Source organism: Bubalus kerabau, chromosome 11, assembly GCF_029407905.1.
Source record: "Bubalus kerabau isolate K-KA32 ecotype Philippines breed swamp buffalo chromosome 11, PCC_UOA_SB_1v2, whole genome shotgun sequence".
Taxonomy (NCBI): domain Eukaryota; kingdom Metazoa; phylum Chordata; class Mammalia; order Artiodactyla; family Bovidae; genus Bubalus; species Bubalus kerabau.
Window position 1 is genome coordinate 90,537,758 of NC_073634.1, and position 26,050 is coordinate 90,563,807.

Here is a 26,050-nt window from a genome sequence, read left to right on the forward strand (position 1 = left end):
ATGTGCAACAACTGTTGAGTCTGTGCTCTAGAACGCAGGAGCCACAACTACTGAAGCCTGAGTGCCCTAGAGCCTGTGCTCTGCAACAAGAGGAGGCACCACAATGAGAAGCCCCCACTCACTGCAATTACGGAAAAGCCTGTGCATCAGCGAAGACCCAGCCCTGCCAAAAAAATACATAACATTATTTTTTAAAAAAAAGAAACTGTGGGGGAGAATAAACTGTGGATCAATAGGTAGTACACCAGCCTCCGGTTTCTCAGTACCCCACCCTTAGCAGCGCCAAGCACCCAGGAAAGGCCGGCATGCCCCCGAGTGCACCCAGCATGCCCAGGCAGAGGCAGACATAGCTAAGGACCTCTGGCAGTAGCTGAGGACGGGCGTCTTTGAGGGGTGCTTGGGGTCCTCCAGGTGAAGGCAGACCAGAGAATGTGATTTGCTACAGAATTATGTGCGTGTGTGCTCAGGTGCTAAGTTGTATCCAACTTTTTGTGACCCCATGGACTGTAGCCCACCAGGCTCTTCTGTCCATGGGGACTCCCCAGGCAAGAATACTGGAGTGGGTTGCCGTTTCCTCCTGCAGGGGATCTTCCCGACCCAGGGATCGAAGTCATGTCTCCTGCATTGACAGGTGGATTCTTAACCACTGCACCCCCAGGGAAGCCCTACAGAATGGCAATGGTGATCATTTGCATCTCCTTCAGGGGCTCTCTGGCCAAGGGAAATATGAATCTCATGTCTGCTAAGTGCAGTGTAAATTCTCCCAAAGGTAAACAAGATGAACTTTAACAGGATCCAGGTTTATCTAATATTTACGAAGCACTTACTAAATACCATGCACCTAATCCTTACAAAAACACTGCAAGGGGGCTACTCATCTCATTTTTGGATGAAGAAAGAGAGTCAGAGGTGAAGGAATTTGCCCAGTTTCAAAACGAGTGAGTGATAGAAAAGGATTTCAGACCCAAAGTCTTCAGATTCTAAGTGGCCCTTCCATTGTATCATGCTGCTTCCTGCAGAGCAGGAGGGGTCAGAGAAAGGGTGGGAAGGTAGGAGAGGGATGCCCAGCCTGCCTGGGGTTCCTGGATTCTTTGGGATCTCTACTGACTCCCTCCTGAATCCTGTCTTCTGCTGCAGAGAAGACCGGACACTCACAGGTGTGTGGAGGCCCGTCCACAGTGGGTTAAGGGAGTGACCCTGAAGGTCACAGCAGTGGTTCCCCAAACATTCAAAACATTTTCATGTGCATTAAAATAACACATTCACATAGTTCAAAAATTTAAATGGTATGCTTTTTTCACTCTTGTCCTTCAACTATTCCCCTTTCCCAGAAGCAACTGAGAAACCCAAGGTTTCTTGAGCACTCGTATTAGTTCTGTTGCTGTGGGAACAAATGGCCACACCTTTAGTGACTTCAAATAACACAGAATTCTTCCCTTTCATTTCTGTAGGTTGGAAGTCTGACATAGGTCTTACTAGCTAAAATCAAGGCGTCAGGTGTTTTAATTTGAAACTTAATAAAGAGCAGTGCTGCACATTCAAATATGGTATGAACCTAATTTTAACTGAAAAGGTGTTGTTGCTCAGTAGCCAGGCCGTGTCTGACTCTTTGCGACCCCATGAACTGCAACACACCAGGCCTCCCTGTCCCTCACCATTACCTAGAGTTTGCCCAAGTTCATGTTCATTACATCAGTGATGCCAGCCAGCCTTCTCATCCTTGGATGCCCTCTTCTCCTTCTGCCCTTCATCTTTCCCAGCATCAGGGATTTTTCCAATGAATGCTTTGAAAAGATGCAACCTGTTAATTGCTCTGCTCCGGGACCGTCATTTGGTTTTGCTGCTGCTGCTGCTAAGTCGCTTCAGTCGTGTCCAATTCTGTGCGACCCCAAAGACGGCAGCCCACCAGGCTCCACCGTCCCTGGGATTCTCCAGGCAAGAACACTGGAGTGGGTTGCCATTTCCTTCTCCAATGCGTGAAAGTGAAGTCACTCAGTCATGTCCAACCCCATGGACTGCAGCCTACCAGGCTCCTCCGTCCATGGGATTTTCCAGGCAAGAGTACTGGAGTGGGGTGCCATTGCCTTCTCCCATTTAGTTTTAAGGGAATAGAATTCATACCACATAATAAAAGGAAGCATGATATTGTGGGAGCAAAATTCACAGCAAGGGGCGGGGTGGGATCCAGGAGGGAGAGGGACTCGGCTGCAGTGACCTGGATGCAGTCAGGCCTGCTGTGACTTCAGGCTTTCTCCAAGAGCCAGAGTGACAGCACATGGGCTGCCATGGAGGAGAGGTTCCCAGCCCACAGGGCTTCCTGCCAGGGTGGGGAAAGAGCACGGGGGTCCCAGAGGTCATCACTCTGCCCTCCACATTTTGAGTGTGGAGACCCTTTTGAGACATTCAACAACTGTTTTACAACAAAGCCCCAATGTGACGATGATTATGCTTTTGGTTTTACCATCTGAGAAAATGTGCAGGGATGAAAAGCCATTAAAAATTTAGTAATGCCTTTAAAAGGCTACCTTTTGTTAAACACCACAGCTTCTACAGATGTGTTTAAAATAATAAGTACAGAGCCAGGTTTGGAAATATACCAATCCCTTGAACATGTCAGTCTCTTCCCTCGGGGAGAGAACCTGGTGCCAAACTCATCACCCACCGTCAGGTCCCACCAGGGCCCAAAACCAGGCATTTAGGGGCTGAAGTTGCTCTGTCCCCAGGGCAGGTCCAGACCTGTAGTACATTTAAGGTTTCCAAGCAGTTTCCAACTAACTCAGACCCCTATGGAGAGGAAGCCCCCAGCCAGCTAAACTGGCCCCCTACAACCAGCACCCAAGCCCCTCTTTCAGGGCTCACTTGTGACTTCCCTAAGGCCCTTTCAAGACTTGAATCACTAATCTCTCCTGAGGTATGCGGCTCAGAAGTAGGTGTTCAAGACCCCCAGGAAGAGGGGTGGTCTAACTGACCCTCAAGAGATTTAAAAAATACTGGAAAGGCAGAGCCCCTTCTTAAAAAGAATGCTCTGGCTTCACTTTTGCTCGATCTTGGAGAGACCACCACTTAATTATCCATATTTATGTATTCATTTTGTGGAGACCAAAGTTCAAACCCAAATGCCCATGGAGGGAGAGGGGTTACAACTTTAAATACTTATTGGTTGGGGAGTTTAATCCCTAGAATGCAAGGTTGCTGGTTTATCCAATAGTCATGTATGGATGTGAGAGTTGGACCATAAAGAAAGCTGAGTGCTGAAGAATTGATGGTTTTGAACTGCGGTGTTGGAGAACACTCTTGAGAGTCCCTTGGACAGCAAAGAGATCAAACCAGTCAATCCTAAAGTAAATCAGTCCTGAATATTCATTGGAAGGACTGATGTTGCAGCTGAAGCTCCAATACTTTGGCCACCTGATGCAAAGAAATGTCTAATTGGAAAAGACCCTGATGCTGGGAAAGATTGAAGGCCGGAGGAGAAGGGGACGACAGAGGATGAGATGGTTGGATGGCATCACCAACTAGATGGACCTGAGTTTGAGCAAGCTCCAGGAGTTGGTGATGGACAGGGAAGCCTGGCGTGCTGCAGTCCATGAGATCACAAAGAGTCAGACACACTGAGCGACTGAACTGAACTGATGGGGCAGGAACCACGTGTGAGTTATTGTACTCCTTGCCTGCCCCTCAGCAAGGGCTCAGAAATGTTTGATGAAGGGGTGGATGGATGAATAGAGTGAAAAATTCACAAATAGAAGGAAGAGGAAAATCAAAGTCTGTGTTCTTGCTTGTTTCCAAGGAAGAAGCATGGTGCTCCTGACCTGCCACCTCATATGTTCCTGGACAGCAGATCCCAGGACTTTCCTAATAGTGTCAACCATCCATGTACACAAACAGCAACCTGGCCCCCCAGGCCTGCCTAGAGTTCGGGCTGCTGCAGCTTCCTGTACACGCACCTCCCTGGAGAGTAGTCCCCAGTGGCGCCCACAAATAGCCGAGCTGTGCTCTGATCACAGGATGAGGAGAGGGACCCCTGGGGCGAGAGCAGGCCCCACATCTTAGAGGAAGAGGCACAGGGGTGGTGAGAGGGCTGAGCCTGTCCTGGGGCTTGGAAAATCAAAAGTGGCAGCATTCAGAAGAGAATTAGAAAGGCGGTCTGTAAAAGCGGGCCCTGGGGCCACCTCTCTGCAGGGGCTTTCTGGAATGGCACCTGCAGCACAGGCTTGTCTCTAATCTACAGAACCAGGCTTGCAGATAAGAGAGAATCCCATGCCCAGAGATGCCGTCTTCCTGGCTGTGCCCCCTCAGGAAGGAGCTGGGAGAACCCGCCTCCCCACTGCCCCCCAGTGTGCTGCTCCCCGCTATCCCGAGGACTATGAACACCACGTGAGGATTCAGTTCAGTTCATTTCAGTCACTCAGTCATGTCTGACTCTTTGCAGCCCCATGGACTGCAGCACGCCAGGCTTCCACGTCCATCACCAACTCCCAAAGCTTACTCAAACTCATGTCCATTGAGTCGGTGATGCCATCCAACCATCTCATCCTCTGCCATCCCCTTCTCCACTCACCTTCAATCTTTCCCAGCATCAGAGTCTTTTCAAATTAGTCAGTTCTTCCCATCAGGTGGCCAAAGTATTGGAGCTTCAGCTTCAACATCAGTCCTTTCAATGAATATTCAGGGTTGATCTCCCTTAGGATTGACTGGTTGGATCTTGCAGTCCAAGGGACTCTCAAGAGTCTTCTCCAACACCACAGTTCAAAAGCATTAATTCTTCAGTGTTCAACTTTATTTATGGGCCAACTCTCACATCCATACATGACTACTGGAAAAACCAGTAGATGGACTGGTTTAACTAGACGGACCTATGTTGGCAAAGTAATGTGAGGCAAAAAACGTGAGGATTCCTCTGGTCATTAAACTGTTATCAGAGATGCAGTCACTGGAACAGGACAGAGAGATCTGTCTGACAGTGAATCTTTCAGTGCCGTTGGTATACCATGGGAAAGGAGGTTTTCACTTCCAGTCCTGCCTCACCACCTGAGGATACAGACCTTGGCCAACCAACTCATTCCCTCAGAGTCTTAATTTCCTTACTTATAAAATGATAATGCTGTTGTTCAGTTGCTAAGTCATGTCCGACTCTTTGCGACCCCACGGACTGCAGCACACCAGGCTTCCCTGTCCTTCACTATCTCCCTAAATTTGCTCAAACGCATGTCCATTGAGTCAGTGATGCCATCCAACCATCTCATCCTCTGTCGCCCCCTTCTCCTCCAGCCCTCAATCTTTCCCAGCATCAGGGGCAATAATCCCTATCTGGTAAGGTTATGATGAGAAAAAGAAATAAGGTGGGTTTGGCAGGCATTCACCCCTTGGGCTCCCCTTCCCTGTTGATAAACCAGAAACCAACCAACTTCATTCAGGTTCTCAGGCATCCTTGTATTCAGAAGATGCAGTGCTTCTTCCCAGCTCAACAGGGGTTGGTCTTGATTGTGGCAAGCCCGTTTCTTCTCAGTGAGTAGTTCATGAATGAGCATGTCATTTTATTCTGGCCAAGGGGTCATGAAAGGAGGTGTCTGGGGGAACTTGAGGAATGTTTCCCTCATCTTAAAAAGAACCATAAGGACTTATTCTTTTGCTGCCCTTTGGTTATTGTTGAGTGAGGATGTGATACCTGGAGTTGCTGCAGCAATAATATAATATGAAGGGATTGATGTTGTTGCTAAATCTTCTCTGACTCTCTTAAACCTCATGGACTGTAGCCTGCCAGGCTCTTCTGTCCATGGGATTTCCCAGGCAAGAATACTGGAGTGGATTGCCATTTCCTTCTCCAAAGGATCTTCTCAACCCAGGGATCGAATTCATGTCTCCTGCTTGGCAGGTGGACTGAGCCACCTGGGAAGCCCAACATAAAGGGATAATACTGAACAAAAAAGCCAAGAGGTAAAGATGGCAGAGCATAAAGATGAGAACAACCGCGGTCCTTGGTGGCAAAGTTAAGCCACCATTCATTGTTTTCGAATGTTCCCACCTTGGGACATCTTGTTAAATGAAAGAATTCTATCCTATGGTTCAATACACAGTATATGTGTAGTGGCCCAGAGTATAAGCTCTGAGTTAGACCACCAGATCCAAGCTCTATCACTTATAACTTTTGGTATGCTTCTCTCTCTCTTCTTAGTCTTATTTATAAAATAGACAGAGACAATAACTGTATCTACTTTATGATTGTTGCAGGATTATAAGACCTCCTATGTTGGCCATTGTCATCACAAGTCATTTGCTCCAAATGACTTTTCTGCTTTTTGCAGCTGGAAGCATCCTGATGCGTCAACACTGAGCATTTGGTAGACATTCAATCAGGAGCCGTTGTTTCCACTACTGACTAGACTGAAGGAATGTGTGCTTGTGTGTAAAAATGGCAAAAAATGATCGAATGAGCTTCTCAAGTCTGACACTGAGAGGCAGGGGGTCAAGCAAGGGGCAGTGGTAGAGTGACACATGAGGAGTAGCCGAGGACCGCCCTGGGCACACATGGGGGGCAGGCACTGCTGGCCGGGACTGGTTCCCTCTGCATGGAGGGTCAGATCAGATCAGACAGGAGCAGAAGTCATCACACAGGCTGTTCCCATGAGCACACCCTGGACTCTAGGGACCTGGGCTGGGGGTAGGGGTGGCCAGTGCTGAGCTGGAGCCAGAATAAGGGGTGGGGGCCCAAACAAAAAAGCCTTGGTTTTCAGGCTTCCCCTGTGGCCCAGCTGGTAAAGAATCTGGCTGCAATGTGGGAGACCCAGGTTCAATTCCTGGGTCTGAAAGATCCCCTGGAGAAGGAAATGGCTACCCACTCGAGGAGTCTTGCCTGGAGAATTCCATGGATAGAGAAGCCTGGTGGACTACAGTCCATGGGATCACAAACAGTCAGACACAACTGTGTGACTATCACTTCCCTTCACAGGGACCTGAGAGAGATACTCTGGCCTTGAGATATGAGAAGAAATGTAAGGTGGACTAGAAGGGAAGCTGGGAGCAAAGGGGAAAGCTTCTGATTACAAGGACCGACCCAGAAGGAACTAAATAGTGAGAAACCCTCCTGGGGACAGGAGCCATGGAGGTTGAGTCCCCAACAGCCACAGAGCTGGCAGGGGAGGTAGTCATGGACTTGAAGGAGCCATTCTAGGACCACAGGAGAAGACAGGACAATATAAGAGACCTGCAGCGGCAGCCAGGCCACTCCCCAGCCCATTGTGTGATTCAGGCCAGCCCTAGACTTCAGACGCCCCCCATCCAAAGTCGCAGAGAGGTTTCCGGGAGACACGTGTTGTTCAATCAGTCCCTTGAGGTTTGTATCTTTTCAAGGCAAAGGAGGAAAATATGACTCATTCCTGGTCTGTACCCTACGTTCTCTCCCCAACAGATCAATCACTTTATAGTGTATACATAGGGTGTCAACTTAAAAAAAAATAGTCACAACGTAGAAGTTGAGAGTTATGTTTTATTCGATGGGAATTTTTAGGACTTCAACCCCGGGAGGCAGAATCTCAAACGACCCTGGGAGAACAGTTCAGAGGAGGCAAGAGGAGGAGCCAGGTTATATGGCAGTTTTGCAAAAAAGGGCAGGTAGCCTGAACATATAAAGATCATTGCTAATCAAAGAAAATCAGATAGCCCAAGCTAAGGAATTTAGCAGTTTTCTATGTATGGGAAGATGCAAGAGTCCGGGCTCACAGACAGTATTCTTTCATTTGCTTCTCAGCTATCCCAGGACAGTATCAGGTCCTGAGCTGCCTCCGGCTTGGCTTACCGTTGGGAGTGGCTGAAATCTGATGGCTGTTAGATTGCAGATACTTTTCTCCTTCCTGAGTGCCCTTAGGCTCACACTGGAGGGCTGATGACTGTGACATTTTTGTTTACTGATATGGTGGAAAACGTTCCATTTCTCAACAGCAAACACAATGAAATTTCCTTAAATCCTCCTTTATTTCTGGCATTGGAAAGACTGGACCCAAGAGTGGTTAGTGAAGAAGTACTAGACTAACCTCCCTGCAAGAAAGACATGATGAAGGTGGCTGCCCGGAGAGGCCTCCTGGGGACCAGGACTTACCAGGGACAATCAGAGTCGTCACCAGGCAAACATTTCAGAGTGTATGGAATTTAGGACCAGGCTGTTCCATTAGTCACCCCATTTGATACCTCTTCCTGCCAAGTGGGAAAAGCAGGCCCAGAGAAGTAAGGTCCTTAGGAACCCAAGTCACTTGGGGGCATCTACCCCCAACTCACTCACTTTCCCACTAAGAAAACCAGGTCGGCAAGTTTCAATGATTGGCCTTGAGCAATTGGCAGCCTGGGGCAAAGGGTGACCAGGTCTCCGGATCTGAAGTCCTTTCTTCTTTTCATCACACCCAATTCCCAACCTTCCTGCACTATTGAGAAATCAGCCCACAGATGCCTGTCTCCTTCCCCCGCTAGGCAGACAGTACTCTAGACAGTTACAATCTCGAATACAACCCCCGCCGTTCCGGGAGTGAACATTTCCATTTTTTTCAAAACTCTGCACTGATGCAACAGTTTCACAACATCAGAATTATATGTTTTCAAGAGCTGCTCTTGTAAAACATGCAATTTGGCGAAGAACATTGGTCTTGAGCTTTAACAATGACTCCCTATCCAATTAGGAAAGCAGAGTTTGGCTCCGAGGGCAAGTCAAGATTTTTAAACCTTCATGACAAATTTGCATAAACACCCTTATTTAAAATGAAAATTACAAAGGAAAGCCCAGGCTTCAGATGACAGACTCTGCTTCAACACAAGTTTCCCTGAACCTCAGCGCTAATTTAAATGTTTCTCTTTCCAAGGACAGTTTCTGAGAGCCTTCCGGAGACCCTTGTAGAGATAAGGAGGCAGAATTTTGGAGCCAAAGCCGGTTCTTGACCAGCCACAAGTCTCAGATTCAGTCTCAGACCCCGATAGGCCTCATGGGCCCCTGAAACACAGTCCAGCCGGTGGCTTCTGGGAAAGAAAGAGTCAGAGAACTTAATTGGGGGCCAGTAAAGAAAGCTAAGTGCTGAAGAATTGATGCTTTTGAACTGTGGTGTTGGAGAAGACTCTTGAGAGCCCCTTGGACTGGAAGGAGATCCAACCAGTCCATCCTAAAGGAAATCAATCCTGAATATTCATTGGAAGGACTGATGCTGAAGCTGAAGCTCCAATACTTTGGCCACCTGATGTGAAGAAATGTCTTATTGGAAAAGACCCTGATGCTGGGAAAGATTGAAGGCAGGAGCAGAAGGGGATGACAGAGGATGACATGGTTGGATGGCATCACTGACTCAGTGGACATGAGTTTGAGTAAACTCTGGGAGTTGGTGATGGGCAGGGAGGCCTGGCATGTTGCCTGCAGTCCATGGGGTCGCAAAGAGTTGGAGACAACTGAGCCACTGAACTGAACTGAACTGAACTGAACTGAACTGAACCCAGGGTGAGATCGAGGACACGGCAACCTGTCACAAAGTGGCTAACAGTTTGAGCCTGGCCAGAGTTTGAGCAGAGTTGGCAAAAGACAAGAGAAAGAGCATGTTCTTGGATTTTTGCAAACCTAGGTTCAAATTATTGGCTAAGGCCACCTCATTGTTCTGTGACCCTGAAGAATTCATTCATCTTCCCTGAGGCCTCATGTAGCAAATCTGTTCAGTGACACTAACGATACATGCTGCAGGTGTGTTGTCAGAACAGAGATTATAGAAGCTTTGCTCTGGGGAGGAGTGGACAGTATAGTACAGGGAAAAGTGGGGTGGCTGAAATTCTCAACGACTGGAAACGAGCGAATTTTGCCATTGTGGCACCAGAATTCTAAACTTGCTCGTTATTTGACTTGAATTATGCTCCAAGGGTATAGAGTGTGATGTGTTCCTCACCGGGGTTAGCACCACCATGATGTGGACCAGATATTAGACCCTTTTTGGAGGGTTTGTGGGGGCAGAGGGGTATTAGTGTCTTGAATTAGAAAGAGCCCTGAACTTGAGTCCAAAGAAAGGGCATGGTATCCACTCTGGTCTCAATAACCATATCACTGTGGCCTGGACACTGCCCATCTCCAGGGTTCATGCTCATCTCTGGGGTTGGAACAGTGGTTCTCTATCCTGGCTGCATGTTAGAACCACACGGGATGTTTTAAAAGAATACCCGAACCCAGGCCTCACCCCCAGTGGCTCTGATTCATCTGGTCCAGGGCGGGGTCCAGGCCTGGGCATTCCCAGGTGATTCTAAAGGGCAGCCAGAACCCCAAGACCTCCATGCTTCCAGGCCTCACCTTCTCTGATGCCAGGAAAGATAAGATACAGAGCACAGTGGAGCAGGCCCACCGGGGAGTCAGTTCAGTTCAGTCGCTCAGTTGTGTCCGACTCTCTGTGACCCCAAGGACTGCAGCACGCCAGGTCTCCCTGTCCACCACCAACTCCCTGAGTTTACTCAAACTCATGTCCATCGAGTCGGTGATGCCATCCAACCATCTCATCCTCTGTCATTCCCCTTCTCCTCCCAGGACCAGGGATTCAACAGGCTTCAATTCCATTGTCTTACTGTATGACCTTGGGAAAAATCATCGCCTCTCCCACGCTCGTTGGGCATCAGCTTGTCCCACCTACGAATTGCGGAGAGGGAAAGATTCGGTGCCAACTTCCACTTCTGGAAGTCTGTGTGTCTGGTAGCTGTGTGGAGGGTAGACCTTCCACAAGGAGAACAGAGCTTGTTGGGCCCCGGCTCATTTTCCCTGGAAACTCAGGTCTGGAGGTTCTGAGACCATGTGATCCATGAATTCCAGTTGACTCTGGTTTTTGTTTTTTTTTTTTTTGCAAAAAGGTTATTTCTTTTATTTTACATTTTTAGCTGTGGTGGGTCTTTGTCACAGCACACAGGCTTTCTCCAGTTTCGGTGAGCTGGGGCTGCTCTCTAGTTGCGGTGCACGGGCTTCTCACTGCAGTGTCTTTTCTTTTTGGGGAGCACGGGCTCTAGGGTGAGCAGGCTTCAGTAGTTGCAGCTCCTGGGCTCAGTAGTTGTGGTGCATGCACTTGCTTGCTCTACAGAAATGTGAAACTTCCTGGACCAGGGATCAAACCTGTGTCCCTGCATTGCAAGGCGGATTCCTAACCGCTGGACCACCCAGGGAAGGCCAACTCCGGTTGATCTTACCCTGGGCCTGGCAGAGACTTGAAGGGAAATTATGAAGAGCGTGCTGCAAGCAATCTCGTGCATGTCTTTTCACGAACATAGGAGCACGTTTCTGCCCAGGAGTGGAAGAGCTAGGAAACAGGATGTGCGTGGATTCAGCTTCAGAGGGAAAAGCCTCCCCTGAGGAGGTAAGAGGAAGCTGCCCTGTGAGGATGTTGAGGATGGTTCCAAGAGGAGCAGCTGGTGCAGGGAGCATAGCTGGCTGACGGCTCAGCTGCTGCCCTCTGGATCTACCACCTGCTTCACTGAGGCCGGGTTTGCTGCAGGGTATTTCCAGCTGGTGACCTCCAACAGGGGCACCACGGCAGGCTTGCTCCTTCCACGAGACAGGAAACCCCCCTTGACAGGCCACTTCAGCTTGGGGACCCCCCTCATCAGCCTGGTGGAGACTTTCTTGCTCTGCGATGCCTTCGAGATGCTTTCTGGGCTTCCCTGGTGGCTCCATGGTAAAGAATCCACCTGCCAATGCAGGAGACACGGATTCAATCTCTGATCCAGGAGAACCGCACATGCCGCGGAGCAACTAAGCCCATGAGCCACAACTATCTAGCCTGTGCTCTAGAGCCTGGGAGCCGCAACTACTGAAGCCCACCTGCCCCGGAACCTGTGCTTCGCAACAACAGAAGCCACTGCAATGAGAAGCCTGTGTACCACGTCTAGAGAGTAGCCCCCATTCGTCACAACTAGAGAAAAGGCTGTGCAGCAATGAAGATCCAGCACAGCCACAAATAAATTAAATTAAAAGGAAAGACTCATACTATTAAAAAAAAAAAAAGATACTTCCTGACTTCTTACCCTCCTTCCTTCCTGCTCCCCTTGCACAGGGTGAGACCTGCACCCAGTCTGATGGCTGCCCCACCCCCACCTTCCCCGATCCCTCCCCCATAAGTCTTTTGCATGTCTAACTCCATCTTGGAATTGGCTTCTAGTGGGACCAGAACGATCACGTTGCTGAGCTATCATATTTCTCCCTTAAAGATATTTTTAGAGAAATTTCCTTTTTAGTACATGTAGAGTTTTTTCTGCCTCATCTTATTTTCTAGCTTATTTAACCGGCCCCCTACCAAAGGCAGTGAATTCGTTTCCAGACATTTGCTAACAATCGGTGCTATGGTGAGCACCCTTGCACACATGTTACCTCCCCAAGTGAGAGTTCAGCTGGAGGATAGATAAACACGAAGTGACAGTGGCATGTCACACCCCAAGTGTGGTGGGACTGGCCACCTGACCCCCTTAGATGCAGGACCAAGTCCCACTGTCAGAAACACAGGAGTTCAGAAACTTGGTCCCTCTCTCTGTATCCTGGCACTCTCAAACTCTTGGATGTTTACCAACCTGATGAGTGAGAAATGGTGTCCTCTCAAGTTTGCTTTCTATTTCTCTTATTTTAGGATACATTTACGTTTCTTTTTTTCTGGAACTGGTTGTTAATGCTGCTGCTAAGTCACTTCAGTTGTGTCCAACTCTGTGTGACCCCATAGACGGCAGCCCACCAGGCTCCCCTGTCCCTGGGATTCTCCAGGCAAGAACACTGGAGTGGGTTTCCATTTCCTTCTCCAATGCATGAAAGTGAAAAGTGAAAGTGAAGTCGTTCAGTCGTGTCCAACCCTCAGCGACCCCATGGACCGCAGCCCACCAGGCTCCTCAGTCCATGGGATTTTCCAGGCAAGAGTACCCATTACCTAATTTCCTATTGTTTGTTACCTGTTTTCTTCATGGTTTGTAGGCACTCTTTATTGATTTAATTTAGCACTTATTCGTTATACCAATTGTTTAGTTTTTTAAAATTGAAGTATTGTTGATTTACAAGATTGTGATGGTTTTAGGTGCCCAGTTTTTTACTTATTTTTTAAGTTTGTTTTTTTTTCTATAAATGATAAAAAAAAAATGGTGTTCTTGGGTTTCCCTGGTAGCTCAGTGGTCAAGAATCCACCTCCCAATGCAGGAGACACAGGTTCAATCCCTGATCCAGGAAGATCCCACCTGGCTTGGAGCAATGAAGCATGTGTGCCGCAACTACCGAGACTGTGCTCTAGAGCCTGAGAGTTGCAACTACTGAGCCCATGTGCTGCAGCTGCTGAAGCCCGAGTGCACTAGAGCCCATGCTCTGCAGCAAGAGAAGCCACCGCAATGAGAAGCCTGCTCCCTGCAACTAGACAGTGGCCTCCGCTCGCCGCAGCTTGAAAAAAGCCTACTGAGCAACAGACACAGCACAGCCAAAAATGAAAAAAATAAATTAATTAAAAAATTTAAAACTTTTATATAAAAAAAAAAAGAATTTAAAAATAGTGTCCTTGGGACTTTCCCGATGGCCTATTGGCCAAGACTTTGAGCTCCCAGTGCAGGGGTCCCAGGTTCAATTCCTGGTCAGGGAACTAGATCTCACATGCCCCAACTGAAACCCAGTGAAGCCAAATAAAAATAATTTTTTAAAATGGTGTCCTTAATTTCACTGAAAAGCTCTGCCCTGATTTGCTCATTTGCAGGATGAGGATGGGAGCATGGTTCGTTATCCATGTGGGCTCATGGGACCCAGTACAGGTACACAAGCATCTCACTAGCCTCTGGCTAACAATCATTTCCTGTTTTCTTTCTTTTTCTCCTCCACCCCCGCCCCTCACCACCATCCCCTTTGTTTTTCATTCTTTTAACCCTTCTGACATGTGGTAGTCAATTCCCTGTATTAAACTCCCTCTGTATTCTTGCCTGGAGAATCCCATAGACAGAGCATCTGGTGGGCTACAGTCCATGGGGCTGCAAAGAGTGGGACACGACTGAAGGGGCTGAGCACACACGAAGTACCTAGAATCGTTTCTGCTTCCCTAACACGGCTAAGCCAGCTCCTGCGGTAGCAAAACCTCACAGACCAAGTGGCTTCACCAACAGAAAATTCTGAGCCTGGGAAGTCCAAGTTCAGGGAGCCAACATGGGCAGGTTCTGGTGAGAGCACTCTTCCTGCCTTGTGAACAATCATTGTGTCCTCAGAAAGCTCCAGTCACTTTCTCTTCCTATCAGAGCACTAATCCCATCTCGGGGTATCCACCCTCATCACCTTGTCTCAACCTAATTACCTTCCAAAGTCCCCACCTCCCAACATTATCACTTGGGGATTAGGGATTCCACACACAGTTCCAACACTTTGGCCACCTGATGCGAAGAGCTTGTTGCAGGAAGGGGGACCCCTTCCAGGGCCCGAAACTGGGATCTTGTCAAACACTTGGAAATGAATTGTCCGAGGAGACACATCTGCTGACAAAGCAAGAGATTTTATTGGGAAAGGGCACCACTCTCCTGGGTGGTAAGGGAACCCATGAGAACTGCTCTGCCACGTGGCTCGCAGTCTTAGGTTTTATGGTGATGGGATTAGTTTCCGGTGGCCAATCACTCTAATTCAGAGTCTTCCCTGGTGGCGCATGCATCGCTCAGCCGAGATAGATACTAGCGAGAGGGATTCTGGTTAGTGTCTCGCGGTGTCTCCTTTCCACCTTTCCCGAACTCCTCCGGTTGGCGGTAGCTTATTAGTTCCGTACTTCTTATCAGGATCTCCTGTCATAAAACAACTCATGCAAATGGTTACTATGGTGCCTGGCCAGGGTGGGTGGTTTCAATCAGTGTGCTTCCCCTAACAAGCTGACTCGTTGGGAAAGACCCTGACACTGGCAAAGATTGAGGACAGGAGGAGAAAGGAGTGACCGAGGGTGAGATGGTTGGATGGCATCACAGACTCAATGGACATGAGTGTAAGCAAACTTGGGGAGATAGTGGAGGACAGAGGAACCTGGAGTGCTGCAGTCCATGGGGTTGCAAAGATTCAGACACGACTGAGCAACTGAGAAATAACACCCATTTGGGGACGGAGACACAAACATTCAGGCTGTGGTGTTGACAGACACACTTACGGAGAACAAAATGTGCTTTGTGCTTTGAAGTCACTTTTCCCTGGCTTCACCTACTACCACTTCCTGCTCACTCCTTGTCCACCAGTCAGACCAGTCTCCACTCCTCCTGGAACATACCAGTCTTGCCTCGGGGCTTTTGCACATGCTGGTCATACTGCCTAAGGCGCCCTCTTCCCTATCTATTCTTTCCTCAGTGACTCATTCTAACCTTTCAGCCCTTTAGCTGAAACATCTCTTCCTTTGAGCAACCCACACTTATCCTACAATCTAGGTAGATTTACCCCAGGGACACATTCATTTCTCACTCTGCACCCTGTGTTTTTCCTTCATGGACTTGTCACAATTTGTAATGATTTGGCTTCTTTATTTCTGTGGCTCCCCACAACCCTACACTGAACTCTAAGGTCCTTGAGGGCAGACTCCGCCTCATCACTGACACTCCAGGGCCTAGAACAGTTCCTGACACAGGGTCAGTGCTGAATGAATAAATGACTAGAGGAAATGCTGAAGATGGTGGACATAAATTAAGCTCATGGATGCGGAGTGCTGTATGAACACAACAGATAATTTTGATACTTCTGTTAGCATAATTATTATTGGTCTTGTATTATTCCTTTCCACTCCTTCCACGGCTTCCTGGGCTTGATGACTGCTCTTTAGATTGCTGAAGTCGATTGGTTTTTTTCCAGGACTTCATTTTCTTGCTTGCATATCTCTCAGCTCTGAGCTGGAGACACAGCTGCCAGAGGTTACCATGGCAATGTCCTGACAGGGAGTCCGTAACTGCAACCTCCTGTCTGTGCTGGTGGAAAAGGCAGCTGCTGGGTAACAACAGCCTTGTCCATGGACTTTGGGATTGGGAGACAAGGGTGCTGCAGGCTCCCCCAAGGAGCTTGGACCCAAGCCTGTTGTTTTCACAGCTAGGTGTGCGGTTTTCAGAGACTTGAGGGCAGAATACCTGTGCTTAGCAATCAGTGACTGATGAGAAAATACCTACAGAAGTTGGAATCAAATCACCTGACAGGTTAATAGCTAGCACCATGCTAACAGGCTAACTCCCCTGCCAAATCTATCCCTGCCTAGTTTTTTTTTTTTTTAATTGAATTAAAGGTTCTTTAAATTATATAGTGCTTTACCATTCTCAAAAGTTTCACACACAGGATTTCCTGTAATCTCAAAATAACCCTTTTTGCCCCCACTCCTATTCTGCCCCTCCCCTCTCGCACTGGTAGCCATTCATTTGCTCTCTAGATCTGCGAATCTGCTTCTTTTTTGGTTTTATTTACTGGTTTGTTGTGGGCTTCCCTGGTGGCTCAGTGGTGAAGAATCTGCCTGCTAGTGAAGCAGACATGGACTCAATCCCTGGGTTGGAAAGATCTCCTGGAGAAGGAAATGGCAACCCACTCCAGAATTCTTGCCTGGAAAATCCCATGGACAGAGGAGCCTGGCAGGCTACAGTCCATAGGGTCACAAAGAGTCGGACTCAGCTTAGTGACTAACCACATACTAGTTTGTTGTATTTTTTAGGTCCCACATATATGTGATATAATATAGTATAATGCCCTCCAAGTCCATCCTCACTGATGCAAATGGCAAAATTTTCATTCTTTTTTATGGCTGACTACTATTCCATTGTATGTATATGTGTGTATATCTAAATCTATCTATCTATCCCACATTTTCTTTATCCATTCCTATGTGGTGGACACTTAAGTTGCTTACAAATATTGCATGTTCCATGCAATAAACTTCATTGTTTACCTGAAATTTAAATTTAAATGGACATCCTGTATTTTAGCTGGCTACAAATAACCAACTCAAGATTATTCAACCAGTATGTGGAAAAACCATTATTTCACACAGGGCTTTAAGCTTAAAAAAATATCATCATGGGTGTGGGCAGGAAGTGAAAAAGTTACTAGCTAAAAAGGCAGAACTAGAACTCCTGGGTCCACCACAAACAAGCTCTGACTAGCGGAGGGCCATTGAACTGCCCAAGCCTCAGTGTGACCTATTCATAAAATGGGATAACAAACCCATCTTTCCATATCTCACTGGTGGAGAATAATGATAAACTTCTCTAGCTCTTTGAAACACGGCAGTGTATGAGAGAAAACATCTGGCAGCTACAGAAAGGAAGTCTCTCGTCTTTCAGAAATAGCGCCTGTTCTCCAAAAACATCTGGAAAATTTTTCCTCAGAGAACAGTCTCTATCTTCCAAATCTTCAAGGCTCAGCAAGGCGCCTGCTAACCACACAGGTGTGGATGTCACTCTTCCCTGCTCACTGTCGGACTCCTGCGTCGAGGTACCACTTGTGGGAGGGAGGCTGAAGTGACCCCTGACCTTAGGGTCATCACAGCAGTGACCCAGGGCCATGCCACCCCCTGCAGTCTGAGCAGGGAATACCTCTCTGGGGTGCAAATCCCTCCAGCTTAGCCTTGCTCATTGCAGCTGAGCCTGGTGGACCCTGGTCAGGAGAATGAGGCTTTGGGGATTTGGCTTGGCAGAATCATGTGGGGAGTTTTCTTCCACTGACTAAACCTGAGTTCTTTAGGGTGGCCTTCAAGGCCTCCACTGGATAGAAGACACCATGGCCATTGTGAAGCTGGAGAAACTGAGGCTCAGGGAGGCACACGGACCTGCCAGCATCTCCCGTTCATGGTGGGTACAGGCAGGGCGGGTGGAGTTCCCTACCTAGAGCGAAGCCTCCCAGAGAACGTAGGGCCCTGCAGATTCACATGAAGGAACTGGGAGGCTAGTGTGGACTTCTTCAGGCCTCCTGGTGGCAGGACCGTGTCTGATGAGTTCTGATGAGGCTGGTTTATTTATTTATTTATGTTTGGCCGTGACTCATGGCTTATGGGATCTTAGTTCCCCGACCAGGGGTCGAACCCATGGCCCCTGCAGTGGAAGGTTGAGTCCTAACTACTGGACCACCAGGGAATTCCCAAGCTTGGTTTAAGAAGAGAGTCAGAGGGATGCCACAGTCCCCACCACCCCACCGCCGCCCCGCAGGGAAGCACCCTTCGCTAGGGCATCAGAGAGGCTGCCCCTTTCCCAAACATCACTTGGCGCTCGGGGAGCGCCGGCTTTGGGGGTAGGGGAGACTGAGTCCTCCCCCAGCTCCCCTGTGGCTGTGGCCAGCGATGCCACCTCTGTAGCCCCCCTGCCCTCTCCACGCTTCTAGTGAGGATCTAAGGCAATGTGCGGGAAGACCACTCCACCAATGAGAGCACCCGCAAGTGCTTTCTTATTACAGAGATTTTGCATGTTCACTGCAGATACAAAAATAAAGGTAACAACCCTGAGGCGGGTAAAGTTTGAAGGAGGGAGGAGAAGGGGGCAACAGAGGATGAGATGGTTGGATGGCATCACCGATTCAATGGACATGAGTTTGAGCAGCAAACTCCAGGAGATAGTGAGGGACAGAGAAGCCTGGCATCCTGCAGTCCATGGGGTTGAAAAGAGTCAGACACGACTTAGCAACTGAACATCAACAAAAACCATAAAAGTTACCCATAATTTCACACCTAGAGATTAACCATGTATCTTGCTTGCATATACCCCACTAGAACTCTGTGTGTGTGTGTGTGTGTGTACTCTAATATCACTTTTGCTGGCACTTAAGTAGCCCACTGAAAGACCACCAATCCCCTACCATTATATTGGTTATAGCCAATCCTTTACTGCAATAGTCAACACTATTAGGGGGGAACATTCTTGTAACTAAATCTTTGAGTATATTCTTAACTATTTAGCATATTCTCTTAGAAGTAAAATTTTGTGGTGAAATATCCTTTTGTTACTTTAATGTATATTGTCATATTTTTTACTTTTGGTTTTATATGCAAAACACTATACTTTCATTATTTTTAACATGTGTTCTTTTGTCTCTGATGTGGTTAAGGTTTTATTTGAGCACTTATTTGGGCATTTATATTTTCTACCTTGCACTTTCCGTCCATTTTTCTATTGGAATATTTTTCCTGATTTGTTTCTTTTTTAAATGTTCTTTTACATTAAGTATACAAACCCAATATTTATCGAATATCTTTCCACTTCTGTTTTTAGAAGTAGGTAATAAGTGTGTGTGTGTTTCCTTAGGTCACCAAGTCAGATTAAATACTTTAGAAGGCAAACACAAGATAAAGCAAAAGTCAGGGCGCACTGGTTAGCAGATTTAATCACATAGTGGTGATTGTCTTTCCTGTAAGCTTTCTTTTTAAGTCATGACTTTAGGGACTTATCTGGTGATCCAGTGGTTAAGGCTTTGCCTTCCAGTGCAGGGAGTATGGGTTCAATCCCTGGTCAGGCTAAGATTGCATGCCTCTCAGCCAAAACATAAAACAGAAGCAATATTGTAACAAATTTAATAAAGACTTTTAAAATGGTCCACATCAAAAAAAAAAAAAATCTTAGAAAAAAAAAGTCATGGTTTTACTGGTCTTTCATCTAATTTGCAATCCTTAGATAAAAATATAAAATAAAATCCGTGTTTGAAGGAAGTCCTTATCATTTATGAAACTTTTCACTTCTTTTCTTCCTAGGTGCAACATCTCAGTGAAGTAAGCAGAAAGGAAACCATGCCTGTTCCCTGAATGAGGAGTCGAGGCTCCGGAAAGCGGGGTGGTGGGTATCAATGTGAGGTTATCAGAGGTGGAAACCACACTTAAACCCACATGTTCTGGATCCAAGTCTGCAATATTCTCCACCAGCCCACAGTGCCTCGTGGCCCATGTGCAAACAAGGAACAGGAAGTCAGAAGCTGCCTTTAGAAAGCAGGTGACTTGATTCTTCAGCTCCGAGGCCTCAGTTTTCCCATCTGTGTTATTTCTGCAGCATCAGCTGAAACCCACAGGGGAGTAAGGGCTGGAGGACCCTGGGTCCAGCAGGCACTGTCAGCTGGGTGCAGAACTGCCCGCTCCTGAGCTGATGAGGCCACCTTAGCCTCCCAGAAGTCATCACAGGGACAGTTCTCACCTCTGTCACTCATGTCCCTGTGTGGCTCCCATCATTTTCTGCTTGAGCCTGTGGGGAAACTGATATGCTTCCTTTCCATCACTCTGGGCTTGTGGAAAAGTGGCTCAAATCTTCATTCATCCATCAGAAACTCACTGAAACCCTTTCCCATGCCAAGCATCTCATGGGAAGATCGGCAAAATCCCTGCTCTTTCCAAAGCTTTTCTGTCCAGTGAAGGACACCTGTGAGCAGGACCCTGGGAGAGAGAGGGGAGGAGGAGGGGAGGCTCAGCTTCCCAGGGGTGATACTGGGCCTGGGCAGTGCAGCCTGAGGGGCAGCTAGCCAGAGGGAGGCCGAGGGAACAGCCCAGTGACAGAGCCAGGGTTTGGGGTGATGGTGAGAAATCCATCAGGCTGCACATTAAATCCGGATGCCCCAGGTTGCAAAGAGCTGTGAGTGCCAGGGTGGGCAACTGGTTTCATCTGTCCCCTTGGTCTCTCTAGCAGGATGGGAGATCAGAGGTGCTGAGCCCCTGACTCCAAGTGCACCCAAGACAAGGAGGGGAAGGCTGTAGCCCAGAATGCTCCCATGGGACTGGCATCCATGAGAAAGTCCCCTTGCTCCAGCAGCCCACAGGGTGCAGGAGGGGTCATGCCCGCCCAGACCCCTAAACCATGGTGGCTGAGTTCTGCTTCCTGGGCCTTTAAGGTCATGGGCAGATAATGCTCACTGCGGGGACTGGAAGACTTCCCCTATGGGGCTGGGAAAGCACCTCTGCTGATTAAGAGTTTTTTTCCTGCTGTGCTTCCCAGGTAGCTCAGGGGCAAATAATCCGCTGCCAGTGCAGGAGACACAAGATATGTGGGTTGGATCCCTGGGTTGGAAGATGCCCTGGAGAAGGGAATCACAACCCACTCTAGTATTCTTGCCTGGAGAATCCCATGAACAGAGGAGCCTGGCGGGCAACAGTCCATGGGGTCGCGAAGGGTTGGACACGACTGAGCACACATGCATATTTTTCCTGCTCTCCTCAACATACTGTTTTTTACTCATGTAAACAGTGGAAACAGTGTCAGACTTTATTTTGGGGGGGCTCCAAAATCACTGTGGAGAAGGAAATGGCAACCCACTCCAGTGTGCTTGCCTGGAGAATCCCAGGGACGGGGGAGCCTGGTGGGCTGCAGTCTATGGGGTCGCACAGAGTTGGACACTACTGAAGCGACTTAGCAGCAGCAGCAGCAGCAGCAGCAAAATCACTGCAGATGGTGATTTCGGCCATGAAATTAAAAGATGCTTACTCCTTGGAAGAAAAGTTATGGCCAACCTAGATAGAATATTGAAAAGCAGAGATATCGCTTTGCCAACAAAGGTCCATCTCGTCAAGGCTATGGTTTTTCCAGTGGTCATGTATGGATGTGAGAGTTGGACTGTGAAGAAAGCTGAGCTCTCAAGAATTGATGCTTTTGAACCATGGTGTTGGAGAAGACTCTTGAGAGTCCCTTGGACTGCAAGGAGAGCCAACCAGTCCATCCTAAAGGAGATCAGTCCTAGGTGTTCATTGGAAGGACTGATGCTGAGGCTGAAACTCCAATACTTTGGCCACCTGAGGAGAAGAGTTGATTCATTGGAAAAGACCCTGACGCTGGGAGGGATTGGGGTCAGGAGGAGAAGGGGACAACAGAGGATGAGATGGCTGGATGGCATCACCGACTAGATGCACATGAGTTTGGGTGAATTCCAGGAGTTGGTGATGGACAGGGAGGCCTGACGTGCTGTGATTCATGGGGTTGCGAAGAGTCGGACACAACTGAGTGACTGAACTGAACTGAACTGAGGCCCTAGTTCAGGCTCTTGCCTCTCTCAGACCACAGCAGATGGTGTTTCCCCTTTCCTGCTCACTTCAACCCTCGTGCCCTCTGCCTCTCATCTGTGACCTCCCTCTCTGCTGGGTTGCCTTCCACAAGGCTGTGGCTTTAAAATCTGGCTTTAAAATCTAGAGCTTTGTCAACTAAGCCTAGATTCAAACTTGAATTGGTTAGGGTATTGGGTTTGGCTGTGTTAAGCCCCTCAAAGTAACAGTGAAGAAGCCACATGGCCATGGTGTAGTCACTCAGTTGTGTCTGACTTCTTGCGACCCCATGGACCATAGCCCACCAGGCTCCTCTGTCCATGGGATTTCCCAGGCAAGAATACTGGAGTTTCCTTCTCTGGGGGATCTTGCCAACTCAGGGATCGAACCCGGGGCTCCTGCATTGCGGGCGGATTCTTTACAGACTGAGCCACCAGGGAAGCCCTCAAGCAACATGGGAGGCACTCAAATGGCAGCCTGCTTTTATTATTGCTGCGGTTGCTGCTGTTGTTGTTTATTAAAGGCTTCCAGGCAGTAGAGAGACCAGAGCGGAGCTGTGCATGAATAAGTTTTAGACAACACTGACTTTCTGCAGATGCTCCTCGCAGCCCTCTGGGAATATCAGTAAGCACTTTCAAAAATAAACCCCGCTCCTCTTTCCAAAGAGATCAAGATGACTTGCCAAGAAGGGCCCAGGCAGCAAGATGCAGAAAACAGAACTGGAAATAGAAGGTGCAGGGTGGGAGGAGCGGGGCGGATGGGTCACGCTGGTTCAACAGGCATGTGCTGGGAGCGGCCAGGCTCCTGGCTGTGTCCCCGTGGTTCCGGGGTCCTGAATAGTGGCCTGGCCTCCCCAGTGCCACCTCCTGCCTCAGGCCAGGTGAGAGGGTCACGGGTTTGGGGGGACCTCTCTTTCCAAAGCTGCTGGCTAATAAGGCGCATTGAAAAGAAGCAGCCTGCATCTTAAACCTTCAGTTCAGCTGAACTTATTGAGCCCCTGCAACCAGTCTGAGGACTTTCCCCTGGGGAATCAGAATGAGTAAAACAGAGGCCCTGCCCTTGAGGGGCCCCCGGGCAAGACGAGTGTCTGTAACAAACCCAGACATCAGTGCCTATGATGGGTCTAAGGGGCAGAAGCACGTGGGGAGGAGGTACCCAAGCTGGGCTGTCAGAGTTCTAGCAGGCAACGGACAAAGGGAATAGGATGTGAAGACACAGGTGTGTCCCAGAGGCACAGTCCGGGCTGGAGGCTGCAGGGCAAAGAGGCAGGAGGAAGAGGTATAGGATGTGTGTCTAGAGGTGCCGCTGGGACCAGAACTCTAGGGAACTGAGGTCAGCAGGGGCTTACCCACCGTTAGGCACCAGGGACCCACTCAGCAGTAAAGCAGGATCAGATTCACATTTCAGGACTATTGCACGGAAGGGCAGTGCCGGCTGGACCTGGGGACCCAGACAGGAGACACTCACTCTTCTTGCCCTCCCCCCAGACCTGGAGCCTCCCCAAAGGTAAGACAAGGCCTTTCCTGTTTCCTCAATACCATGTCATGGCCGATCATGAAGCAGGAGATGGATAAATATTAAGATTTACCAAATGTACGCATGAGTGAAGGAGTCAAGTACCAATATTTTCCAAAATAAATTCCCAAACCAGAAGATCAGTTTCTCAAGGAAGTACAAACATGCTACTTATTTACTTACTACGAGTCTGGGCTGGTCCTCCATACGTGATCTTGTCCCATTTAACATAACAACCCTCCCATTTCCACTTGACAAATTCAAAAGCTCAGACTCAGTGAGTTCACTGTTTTGTCAGAGACCTCAAATGTCGTGGTGGGGGCAAAATTCAAAACCAGGCATTTTTTTTATATCAAGTACAGTGTTCTTTCTACCAGAGCACACACCTGCCTGTAAAAAAGAGAATATTCAGGCATTCAGGAAAAGTATGTTCTGTCTCTCTACTGTGGGGGTGAGAATGAGTGTGTTCACCAGGCATCCTCTGAGATTTTCCGTTGAACGGTTGTGTAAATGGAGGTGGTTCAGCCCTGCAGGACTCATGGGAGGCCTCACTTGAGGTGTCATCAAAGATAAAACCAAATGCACATCCCAAGGCCCGCGGCAGGCTTGGTTTGCTGGGAGCAGAGGCCACTTGGCTGCGGGAGCGTGGATGCTCCAGTGGGTGTCTGCAACTGGTTTCCAGCTGGAATGTTTTTAAATAAAGTGATTTGGCCTCTGAACATGTGTGTTTCCAACTCATCTCCTTTCCAAACAGAATGTGTCATCACCAAGGAATGATAAGTCACAGTGAAGTCCAAATGAAAGGGGTCGCTCGGGCCCCTCTCGGCCACTCTGCAGGGCTCTCATTTACTTGGCTCAGCACTCAAGGCCTCTGCAGACTTGACTTTGCTGCCTCTCCTAACTCACATGACCCGGAGCTGCAACACACGAGGTTACCCTCACATCTTCCAAACAGCCCTCGCTTTTCTAGCTTTGCTCACTCTGTTCTCTTCTTTGCTCTGTGTTTGTCTGGTGAACTCCTACTCGTCACTCAAGGCCCAATCCAAATGTCCCCTTTTCTGCCACCTTTTTATTCTATCATCAGTCTGTCCCTCTGTTCCAGCCCCTGTCCCACTATGCATGATCTGTTTTCTTCTGTCTCCCCTATGCAGCCTCACTCCTTCTCGTGGTCACAGAGGACAGCTTCAGTTCAGTTCAGTCACTCAGTCATGTCCGACTCTTTGCGACCCCATGGACTGCAGCATGCCAGCCCTCCCTGTGCCTCACCAACTCCCAGAGTTTACTCAAACTCATGTCCATTGAGTCAATGATGCCATCTAACCATCTCATCCTCTGTCGTCCCCTTCGCCTTCCTTCATTCTCTCCCAACATCAGGGTCTTTTCATATGAGTCAGTTCTTCACATCAGGTGGCCAAAGTTTTGGAATTTCAGCTTCAGAATCAGTCCTTCTAATGAATATTCAGGACTGATTTCCTTTAGGATGGACTGGTTGGATCTCCTTGCATTCCAAGGGACTCTCAAGAGTCTTCTGCAACACCACAGTTCAAGAGCATCAATTCTTCAGTGCTCAGCTTTCTTTATAGTCCAACTCTCACATCCATACCTGACTACTGGAAAAACCATAGCCTTGACTAGACGGACCTTTGTTGGCAAAGTAATGTCTCTGCTTTTTAATATGCTGTCTAGTTTGGTCATAACTTTTCTTCCACAGCTTCAGTGAGTGACTACTGAATACTGAGTGAATAGTGTCGTGATGGGAATGCCTGCATGGCTGGGATGGGGCGGGAAGGAGAGGAAGGGGGGGCCCCTTCCTAATGGGAAACGCTATGACACGTGTGGCTCAGATATTTGAAAATGTTGTTCAAATCCTCCCCACTTCAGCTGCCATTTACCAAAGCCAGCTCTTCGAGGTTTGAGTTATTGGAAGGAGCAGGCAAACCAGGGAGCAGAGATGCATGTTAAAATGATTTACCTGCTCAGAGACAGAGGCTGGGGAGGAAGGTTAAAGGATCCGGAATTCACAGCAAAGGCGGAGCAGAGGGCGCTCATCCTGGAGGCGAGGAGCCTCCTTCACAGGCAACCCCGGCCCCCAAGCAGGCAGAGTGAAGGCTCCTGGGGGATGCAGACCAGCCTCCTCCGGGGGGCTGTGTCTCCTCCGCGGAACATCTTCCCTCCCCACACCCCTCCGCCCTCCAGGCCCCTCCAGCCTCCAAATGGAACTGTGGAGAGAAGCCTGAGGACCAAGTTTACATCCTGAGCATCGCTTATCAACAGGACAACGAGCCACTTCACATCCTGCTGCAGGCACGTGCTCCTAATGGGCAGTTTTCTGCCATCTCCTCCCTCCTCATCCCTCAGCCCCCACCCGCCCCTCCTTCCCACTGAAGATGAACAGGGCAGCCGCCAAGACCCAGAGGTTGTCCCCAGAGGGCCAGGGCAGAGAGCACCACAACGTCCTCCTGAGATTCCCCTCATGTAACAGGCATCCACCTTCTCTCTGTGCACACACACCTACACACACCTCTACACACCTGCACACACCTCTACACACCTGCACAACCTGTATATATACCTGCACACATCTGCACACACATGTGTACACAATCTGC

The 26,050-nt window shown here is 48.6% G+C and overlaps 1 long non-coding RNA gene across 1 annotated transcript; it reads left to right on the forward strand.

The window, feature by feature from the left end:
- The first annotated feature begins 17,680 nt into the window (after positions 1–17,680).
- On the forward strand, positions 17,681–25,806 carry LOC129622548 (uncharacterized). Its single transcript, XR_008700052.1, has 3 exons — positions 17,681–17,778; positions 19,665–19,899; positions 25,323–25,806. It is a non-coding gene; the product is annotated as an uncharacterized LOC129622548 (long non-coding RNA).
- Positions 25,807–26,050: the final 244 nt, after the last annotated feature.